Source organism: Peromyscus californicus, unplaced genomic scaffold, assembly GCF_007827085.1.
Source record: "Peromyscus californicus insignis strain IS unplaced genomic scaffold, ASM782708v3 Scaffold_11__1_contigs__length_118956290, whole genome shotgun sequence".
Taxonomy (NCBI): Eukaryota; Metazoa; Chordata; class Mammalia; order Rodentia; family Cricetidae; genus Peromyscus; species Peromyscus californicus.
The window spans coordinates 91,584,137-91,593,275 of record NW_026294402.1 but is presented as its reverse complement, the minus strand read 5'-3'; the positions used below and the strand labels follow the sequence as shown (position 1 = coordinate 91,593,275).

General features: G+C 47.2%; 1 long non-coding RNA gene across 1 annotated transcript in view; it reads right to left on the bottom strand.

Moving 5' to 3' along the window:
- LOC128097268 (uncharacterized) overlaps positions 1 to 9,139 on the bottom strand; it is a 50,265-nt gene that overhangs the window by 17,339 nt on the left and 23,787 nt on the right. The window contains exon 4 of the long non-coding RNA XR_008213827.1: positions 71 to 135. This is a non-coding gene — a long non-coding RNA (uncharacterized LOC128097268). The remainder of the gene's footprint in view (positions 1 to 70; positions 136 to 9,139) is intronic.

Here is a 9,139-nt window from a genome sequence, read left to right as displayed (position 1 = left end):
GCCTTTGAACACCCCTCGGAACTGCACTGCTCATAGACATATCTTTATTATATGTATGTATTTTTCTCACCACATTCTTCAAAGAGGTTGTAGATGAATGTTTCCAGTACCTCTGGGTTTTCCAAAAGGAGTCTCCTAAAAGCCAATAAAAGGAGATGTCTGACATCATAACCTCCTGTGATTGGTTCATTATGATGAAACTAAGAGAAAAAGCAGCAAGTCTTCAGGTCTCTATCAGCTCAGGTCCAACCCTGGGCTCAGAATTCCACAGTGGCATGTACCTGGGTGGTAAGGAGTGTTCTGTCTAGAAGTGGGGACCCCTGGGTGTTCATTCTAGTGATGGCCTAAACTGTCTATGTGTGTCTGAGCCAGTCAGTGATTGATGAGAAATGCTTTTCCTCAACATGTAATCTATCTCAATATGGAGCAGCCAACACTGTGAGCGTGCTCTTCCTAATTATTAAGCCTGTGTCTTCCCACAGCTTTTGCCCAGCATCTGCAGTCTGCCTCTGGCCCAGAAAAAAGGGCTAGGCCTTCCTCTTCTCGCTCCTCTGTATCCCAGAGCAAAGCAGAAGCAGTAGGATTCCTGGTACACATTACAAGAATGGATGCCCCAGGGAGCTTTGTTGTGATCCCATCCCTATAGATGATGGCTCGAATCCACCGTCAAATTTGGTATTATCATATCATCATTTCTTTGAAAAGCTTCAGAATCATCATTAGCACAGGAAGCAAATTAAATGACATGCCAGCAGGGATTCTACCACTGACAAACTAAAGTGAAATTAAACTTTAAAAAATCAACTGTGTGAATATCACATTATAATGATCGCACCTACTCACGGCACCAACAAGGACTAGGCTGGAATTAAAGAATCCATACATCCAGATGCTACCTCTCCAAAGACCACGTGGACTTGGACTTGCCTGTGCGTGCTAAAGAAACTGAGGTCTCTGAGAAGCCGCCAAAGCAGGAGCTGAGTCTTCCAAAGGCAAGCTGAGTTTCTAAACAACGCAGACACTCCTGTCCATCCCTCCTTTGGTCCTTGAAGCTATAATCCACATGGAAATCCCCCTCTGAGGACCATGCTTGAGGGACAAACAGTGTATGTGTTTTAGTACTGTGCAAGTGTCCTAAATATAATCAAGACATACTTCAACACACATTTACACACACACACACACACACACACACACACACACACACACACACACTGCCATGTCAAGCCATTTTCTCCACATGGTTACACATTGCACCATCTTTACAGGAACCCCTTTCTTTACAGGAAGTGCTGTGGCTCGGGAAGGGATGGGTAGCAGAGAACACCTGAAAACATCTCTGTGTGGCAGAGCAGTTGCTAGTTAAGTTTTCTTGCTTCTTCTTTTCCTTAAAGACCCATTCAAACTCACCCTCTTCCTTAGCACATCTGTAATGGTGTGTGTGGGGGTGACTATGGGAACGTGGCGCCAAATTAAACAGACCCAGTGCCCACCCTGCCAATCTTCTGATTTAACGGGTGGGACTAATCAAGTGAGGAAAGGTGTAGGCACACAGCTGATTAGAAACGACTGGAAGCCCTAGAAAAGAAAGAGGCAGGGCCTGGAAAGTGTGAACTCTGGACAGGGTCTTTCCTTAAAAACCTGAAGCTACTTCCCCAAGAGTAAGAAGGGGCCAGCCGGGTGTGAGCAGAGGAGAAGAGTGTTCCGCACAAAAAGGCAGTAGGCATCAAGTTGGCCTTGAAGCAGCAAGTGTGCTGGGAAAATGGGCAAAGCGGGGAGGCTGGGGTCCAGAAAGCAAGGGAAGAGTGGGCCAGGAAAGGAGCCTCTGCAGGGACCTAAGAGCATCCAGGGTGTGAGCGCCTCTGAAGCCACAAGAACAGGTGTAAAACAAGGCGCCATTCTGCCCCGTTCACGACCTGCTAGTGAAATGGACTGAGGGGGCTGAGGGACGACAGGAGGGTTGTCTGCAGTTGCCTGGTCTGGGGAGAGATTCCAGGTGGAACAGCAGTCCTCCTGACCAGTGGGGTGCACAAGTGGGCAGGGGTGACGTAAGCACTAGTGGATTGGCACATCCAGCTGGAAAAGGAAAATACCAGAAAGTTGTGCTTTAGGCAATTAAAGTATGACATAAATGCTTGAGGGACAGCCAAGGAGAACACAACAGACATCGCTGGGTATGCATCGGTCAACTGAGTCATGACAGCAGCATCCACTCCCCCCTACCACCACCCCCATTATTTTAACAGAGAACTGAATGGGGGGAATTGGTTAAACAGGCACTGGAGGACAGAGTCCAGAAGGGGACATTGGGAAAACAGTGGCAGTCCTCACTGACAACTCTGAGGGTCTGGAGATGAATGGAGAGATTATCAGGGTCTCCGAACTCTGACTCAGCTTTCTGAGGACGGGGTATGTACAGTTGGTTACAGGTATGTCTTAGGAGCTTCCACAGGGCTTGACGCCAGGAACAGAGGGACAAATAGAAAGTTGGCATCAGAAGCCACATCTTTACCCACCATTGCCTCCTGCACTGATATCATGCAAAAAAAAAAAAAAAAAAAAAAAAAGTGAGCAAGCAGAAAGAACTTCTTTCTCTCTCTTATAGGCATTTTTGTCCCCTATAGAAGACCCTGGAAATGTCGTCTGGCAAAGGAAAAACACCACCTGTCTGGGGGCAGCCCCATTGTCGCCAGATGGTACACAAAGGTCGCTTCAGAGTCAAGAATCAACAGCTTAAAAACTGCCATTAGGCAAGTCTAGAGCTGGACCTGGGGGCTGTGAACACTAACTTGGGGGATACGGCTGTGTTCTAGAATACCAGTGACACGCGAGTGTTCTGGACATAGCTAGGCTCTGCAGGGTGGACCAGAAACCCTGCAAAGCTACTTCTTATCTTCAGGCTGCTTCTAAACCACAAGACAATAGCTGAACTGAAAAGCTGTGCTCTGACCTGACTTGGCCTAAGTTTCAAATCCAAATGAGTTTCACAGTCACAGAGTCTTTATGCAGAGGTCCAGGCCCTGATCAGGTTCTGAAAACCCCAGTAGGATTATAGGGAAATGTTGCTATCATTTAGACTACCACCATCATCTGCAGAGCTAGCTACTCCTCTCAGACTCCACTCAGCATGAGCCTAACTGACAATATGGGAATGGCCTAAGTTTAAGCTAAGAGAAGAGAAGAGAGAGCCCGGTGGCCCAGCAGGGCCACATGCACAAGCAAGAAGGTGCTGTGACCTCAAAGTGATAAGAACCCCACAAACCCTGAAAAATCCCAGCTCTGTCAAACACACAGATTCCTGGGAAAGCAATTGTCAGGACCAGTCCCTCTTCCCCACAGGAGATACATTCTGGGAGTCCTGTGAGCACCTGTACTCACACAGAAACACAGACACGATCTTGTACACGCCTGCCAGCACGCACACCTGCAGTCCCTGCATCAGTCTGCCACCCATCAATGCAGAAGGGAGGCAGTTAAAGCTGCAGGCTGGTGTGTCGAACACAGAGCAGTCGGATTTCCCTGTCCTCCCTTCCAAGTGGTCCATGAGGCTGTTTTGGCTTCTTTGCCAGTGAACACCCAGAAGATGGGTTATGTAGATGTTCTGGGCAAATAATTAACCAACTCTAAAGGAAGATATATTTTTGGAGAGATGCCCAAAGGGCACCTGTTAATGCCATGCCAACCCTGCCCTAGAAACTAGAGTTGAAGGAGTTGACAAAAACAGGTTCAAAGCAGAGTTGAGCGGCTGTGGGTCTGCATGGCTTCACCAGGAGCTACAATTTCTAAATTTTTTTTCATGAATAAAAAAAAATCAGTTAGCTCAGAAATAATGCTTTCTCTATAAAACTGTGGCTGTTTGGAGGCTTTTTTCTTTGATTTTTTTTCTTCCAAGAAAGCCATAATAAAGGGAGCCTTTCATCTTAATAAAGTCAGACACAGGAAGGTTCTCGCTAAGTACTAAAACAGACAACAAATCCACTCAATAAAAACTAAGCCATAAGAGCATCAGCCTGGCCCAAAATGGGCCTGCCCCTCCCACCCCACGGGCCAACATTCGGGAAACGGTAAAGAGCACTAAGTCTCATTCTGGTGGGCTTCACAGGGCCAGTTCAAGCTTCACAGAACGAGTGGGACATTCTTAGGGTCACAAAAATAAGGGAGTTAGAGGAGCAGAGAGAGGATGGGTTTATAAGGGAGGGGAATAGACCAGAGAGGAGTGGGAGACTCATATGTCAGATACATGAATGAGACATGAGGGTGCTGGAGGCCAGAGTGCCGGGTCCATGAAAAGAGTTATGAGTTTATCCCACGATTAATGAGGATTGGAGAGCATGTGCGGAGCTGGAAATGAGTAACAGAGGTAAAAAGTAGAAACTGGTATTTAACTGTGTTCCAGGCACTGCACCAAGCATTTTGCATATGTTGGTTCCTTTAATGCTCATGGCTAGCCTATGATGTGGGCATTGTTGACTCCGTTTTACTAGAGAGGGCACAGAAGCACCGGGAGGCCACACGGCATAAAAGTGGCATGGAGATGTTAAGGGAAGAGGACGGCCAAGGCCCGGGAGCCTGTGATGGGTGAAGGTCACACTTTGTCTTCAACCTGTCTCACAGCCAAGACTAGGAAGCTCACAGAATGTCCAGAACAAAAGTGAAGACCCAAAGCAACTGAGGTGAGAGGCGGAAGGGGAGCTGCTCTGTTCCGGTCCTGCAACAGGACCAACCCACAATCAAGTCCGCCTTTGTGGCTTAGGCCGGTTCCAGCAGGGGTTCTGATAACTGCAAACTGTGTCTCTTCTCCCCTTATTATCATATGAGGACTGGCTAATCAGCTAAACGTTTAGATTTCTCAGAGCAAAGTGCTAGGTTTAAAGTACTGCGCAGGTGCTCGGGACACCGAGTTGAGGAAAACATCCTCACTCTCAGGAATAGACCAGATCAACCTCTCAACTCCAATGCTACCCTGCCAGCATGCTGCAACCCTTTCGGCATGCTGTGGCCTTTTCTGCATGCTGTGGCCTTTTCTGCATGCTGTGGTCCTTTCTGCATGCTGTGGTCCTTTCTGCATGCTGTGGTCCTTTCTGCACGCTGTGGCCCTCTCTGCATGCTGTAGCCCTTTCTGCATGCTGTGGCCCTCTCTGCATGCTGTAGCCCTTTCTGCACGCTGTGGCCCTCTCTGCATGCTGTAGCCCTTTCTGCATGCTTTCTGATCATTGCAGACAGGCCGTTTCTCTCCCTCTCCCCCTGCATTGTTGTCTCATGTCAGTCATGGGCTTAGGTGGCCATTGCTGACGAGAAGAGTAAACACGTGTCCTGAGCCAGGCACTCAGTGCCTTTGACTAGTGTTTGTTTCCCAGCTCAAAACAAGCCCCAGGTCTGCTGAGGGCAAACACGAATGGTTATGGTTTACAGAGAGGCAAGCGTCGACTTCTCTTGAGACAATATGCTGAAGGAAAGGCAAGAAGACCACACTTGTGATGGGAGACCTCACCTCAGTGCCCGGTGGGTTGGCCTCACCTACAGAAGCACGCTCTTCTTTCCCAGCTCTCCAGTAGCATCCTGGATGGCAAGATGCCTGGTACATGTGTGGGATTCCCAGAAGGTACCTTATTTGATGGTCATTTGAAAAAACAGCGAAGTCAAGTGTGCCCTCCTCAGTCCTTCTCTGCCACTCCCTGAGGGATCCTGTCATTCTTTCACTTTCTTGGCCTTGGCTGTAACTGCAAAAGAAGACAGGAAACCCCACGGGGAAGGAGTCCCACAGCTCACGTGGACACAGGATGAGAACAAGTCCCGTCTCGATCGTGGCTCCTAATGCAGTGCTCACTAATGAGACGGTGGCAATGTATGCAATGTCACCATCCCACAGTCTCCATGTGGCCGCCTCTGCTGAGGCCGAGGCAAGAGTGCAGAACCACTGAAGATTCCTGAATTTGTGAGACTCTGGGAAAATGGCCGACCCCAGAGAAATTCACAAACACAAGTGATTTTGTGCAGGAGTGCAGTGAGGAAGCCCTAAAACTGGGCACAGTAGCTCACACCTGTGATCTCAGCACTCGGGAGTCTGAGGCAGGAGAATCAAAAGAGTTCAAAGCCAGCCTGAGTTACATAGTGAGCGCTAGGCCAACTTTGGCTATATAGCAAAACCATATCTCAAAAAAAAAAAAGAACGAATGAAAAAGGAAAAAAATAATAATAACGAAAGTTCAGTTCCAGACCCAGAGGCCTGCACTACAACATGCCTGCTACTAGCTTGATTCTGCTCTAAGACCATCATGAAAAGGTCCCTTTGTGCTTTTTCCCAGGACATCTTGAGGGGCTCATCACCATCTTCACCATAAATGACTTCCAGAGGTCTCTTGGCCTTAAAGGATCAACATTTGGGCCCAAGAGCAACCCAAGGACTCCAAGAGCCCAGGCACACTAGGAGCCTACACCTGAGCTCTGTTGTCAAGGGTAGGCGCCACCCCTGTGTCAACAAATACAAAACACAAAGAGCCGCTAAAAGCACAAGTGCCTGCCTGTGGGGATAATGGAATATGTTGACATTTAAGGAGCCCCTCAAATGTGGCAGGGTCAGAAATCCCTGCTGTGGTCCAGCCGCCCTCTCCCTGGCCTCTGCCCAGAGTGGGCATCCATGACGAGGGTTGCCTAGGCAATGCCTGAGCAGTGTGCCTCTAGTCACAACTGATGTAATTAAAATGGAAACCTTGAGAGCATGCTTCAAAGAGAAGCAAATCATGCCACATCCAAGGGCCCTTTTCCTTAATGCCTGCAAACAAATCCCATCTCCACATTCTTGGGTCCCTCTGCTCACAGCTACTTGGCCTGTTTCCCATGCTTTCCCAACTCTCAGACACAAAGAGGGTCTGTTAGTTTCCTTGTTTAGGTTTCTTTTTCCTTCTATCTTGCTCTTTCCAAGCACATGCCCACACATGTGCATGCATGCATACGAGTGTTCGTGCATGTGCATGCATGCGTGTGTTTGTGTGTGTGTGTGCATGCGTGTGCATGTGTGTGTGTATGTGTGTGTGTGTGTATGTGTGTTCACTTAAAAAAAAACTTTGCCTATTTTTCAAATATGGGGAGCCTGTTTTAATTTTCCTCCACACCAGCAAGCAATCAAAATGACCTGTTTACACCACTTTTGATGGACTTGGCTTCAGTTAATGAAAACATGAACACCTACATCAACAACAGCAAGCTGTTGCATGACCTCCTCCTGAAGCCTCTCCAGCACCTGTGGACAATCCTGCTCTAGGCAGCCTCCTCCAGTCCCAAGCCTGTGCTTCTTCTCTACTCTCAGATCCCATGTGTAAGCTTCCAGAAGCTTCTTTCTTGAGAAATAGGGAACATGTTTTCTCCTTTCATTCATTTGTAAATAATCACCTGAGTAACTGCAATTCAAAACAATTCCACTAGGGGGCGGTACATGGTTACCTCAATATGTGAAGGGACTGGTTTCTGGGCCCACCCATCCCCCTGGCCCATGCCACCCTCCCTGACACCAAGATATGCAGGTGTTCAGGTCCCTTACGTAAATCGTGCATTTGCACATAACCTGCTTACATCTTCTCATTTATGTCAGTTCATCTCTTGATGACATATAATACCCAACACAGTGTAAACGCTATGTAAATAGGTGTTATGCAGGGAATCATAACAATAAAAAAAATCTATGCCTGTTCAGTACCAGTGCATTCTGATCTAATATTTTTAGATCAGAAATATTTAAATCAGGACCCACGGTTGGTTGGCTCTCTGGATGAAGAGCCTGTGGGTGCAGAGAGCCAGCTGCATGTGTGTAATGTCAGCGCCAAACACCAGCATCTGTTCCTTCAGCCCCTGCAGGGAGAGATTACGAGCAAATCTTATCCTGTATCTTTGTGCTTTTCTTCTAGTTTCAAAGGAGAATATATTTATTCAATAATCAGAAAAGAAATGTGTCGGGAATGTTTTTAAGTTCTTATACTAGGAAAGCAAACAGGAGAGATAGCAAAAATTGGATGCTTGGCTACTGCCTATTACTACCAGTGAATACACCGCTCTTCTGTTCCATGGTGTACATGACATTTTCAGGAGCCCTTGATATAATCACAGCCTGAAGTCTGCCCAGTCCATTAAGTGGCTGCTGGTTGAATGACTGTCCCCACTGTGGCCACACCCTGTGTACTAGGTGGACTCAAGGAATAGGCTTCACCTGCTGTGGCTGCCAAGCCTACACTTCCGATCCCTGTGCTCTCCTCCAGCCTGGAGACAGCCTTTCAATCTCTCGCTGTCCATCAGCGTGTGCACAGCAAAATTTAGAGACAGGATAGGAAGGAAGGGGGCAACCGTGGTATTTTTCCTCACTATATCCTCTCAAGTCTAAATCAGATTGACCACTCGGGCTTCCAATTTTTACATCAGAACTGCCAGTCTGTAAAAGGTGACAAAGAATAATGTCTCCTACAACAGCAGCTGTACAGAAAAGTTATATGAAAATATTATGTTGAGCTTTCTTCCCATAAAAAAAATAAAAATTAGTACAATCTTTGTAAGAGGTAAGAGTTTATTACTGTTTTGGCAATCTCACTTTTAAGAATATGTCCTATGAAAGTAATATGTGTATAAAGATATATAGATATATCATATATTGCTTACAACAACAACCACACACACACACACACACACACACACACACACACACACACACACACATTTCTCAATGTATACCATCCAAGGTCTTGGTTAAATGGTGATACAGCCTTACTTTAAATACCGTAAAGTCATAAATAGCAATGGGAGAAGTTTATATGTGTTGGCATAGAAAGATATCCACTGTTCTACATAAAGATTAGAAAAGCAGACAGGACCTCCTCCTCCCCTGGGCTCCCTATCCCAACCCACAACTCTGGCAGAAAACTCCTGCTCTACTGGAGACCCCACCCCTTCTGCCTGCTAACACTCCTTAGAGCCTGCCCAGTTATCACCAATAGAAACCCCTCCCCTTGGCTCCATATTCCAGCCCACAACTCCAACAGAAGACCCCTGCTCTGCCAGAGACCAAGCTGGTACTAAGAACCCTAGAGACCAAGCCAGTACCTGCAACCTCAGAGGCTACATGGGCCACCAAAACCCCAGTGGAAACACTCTACTG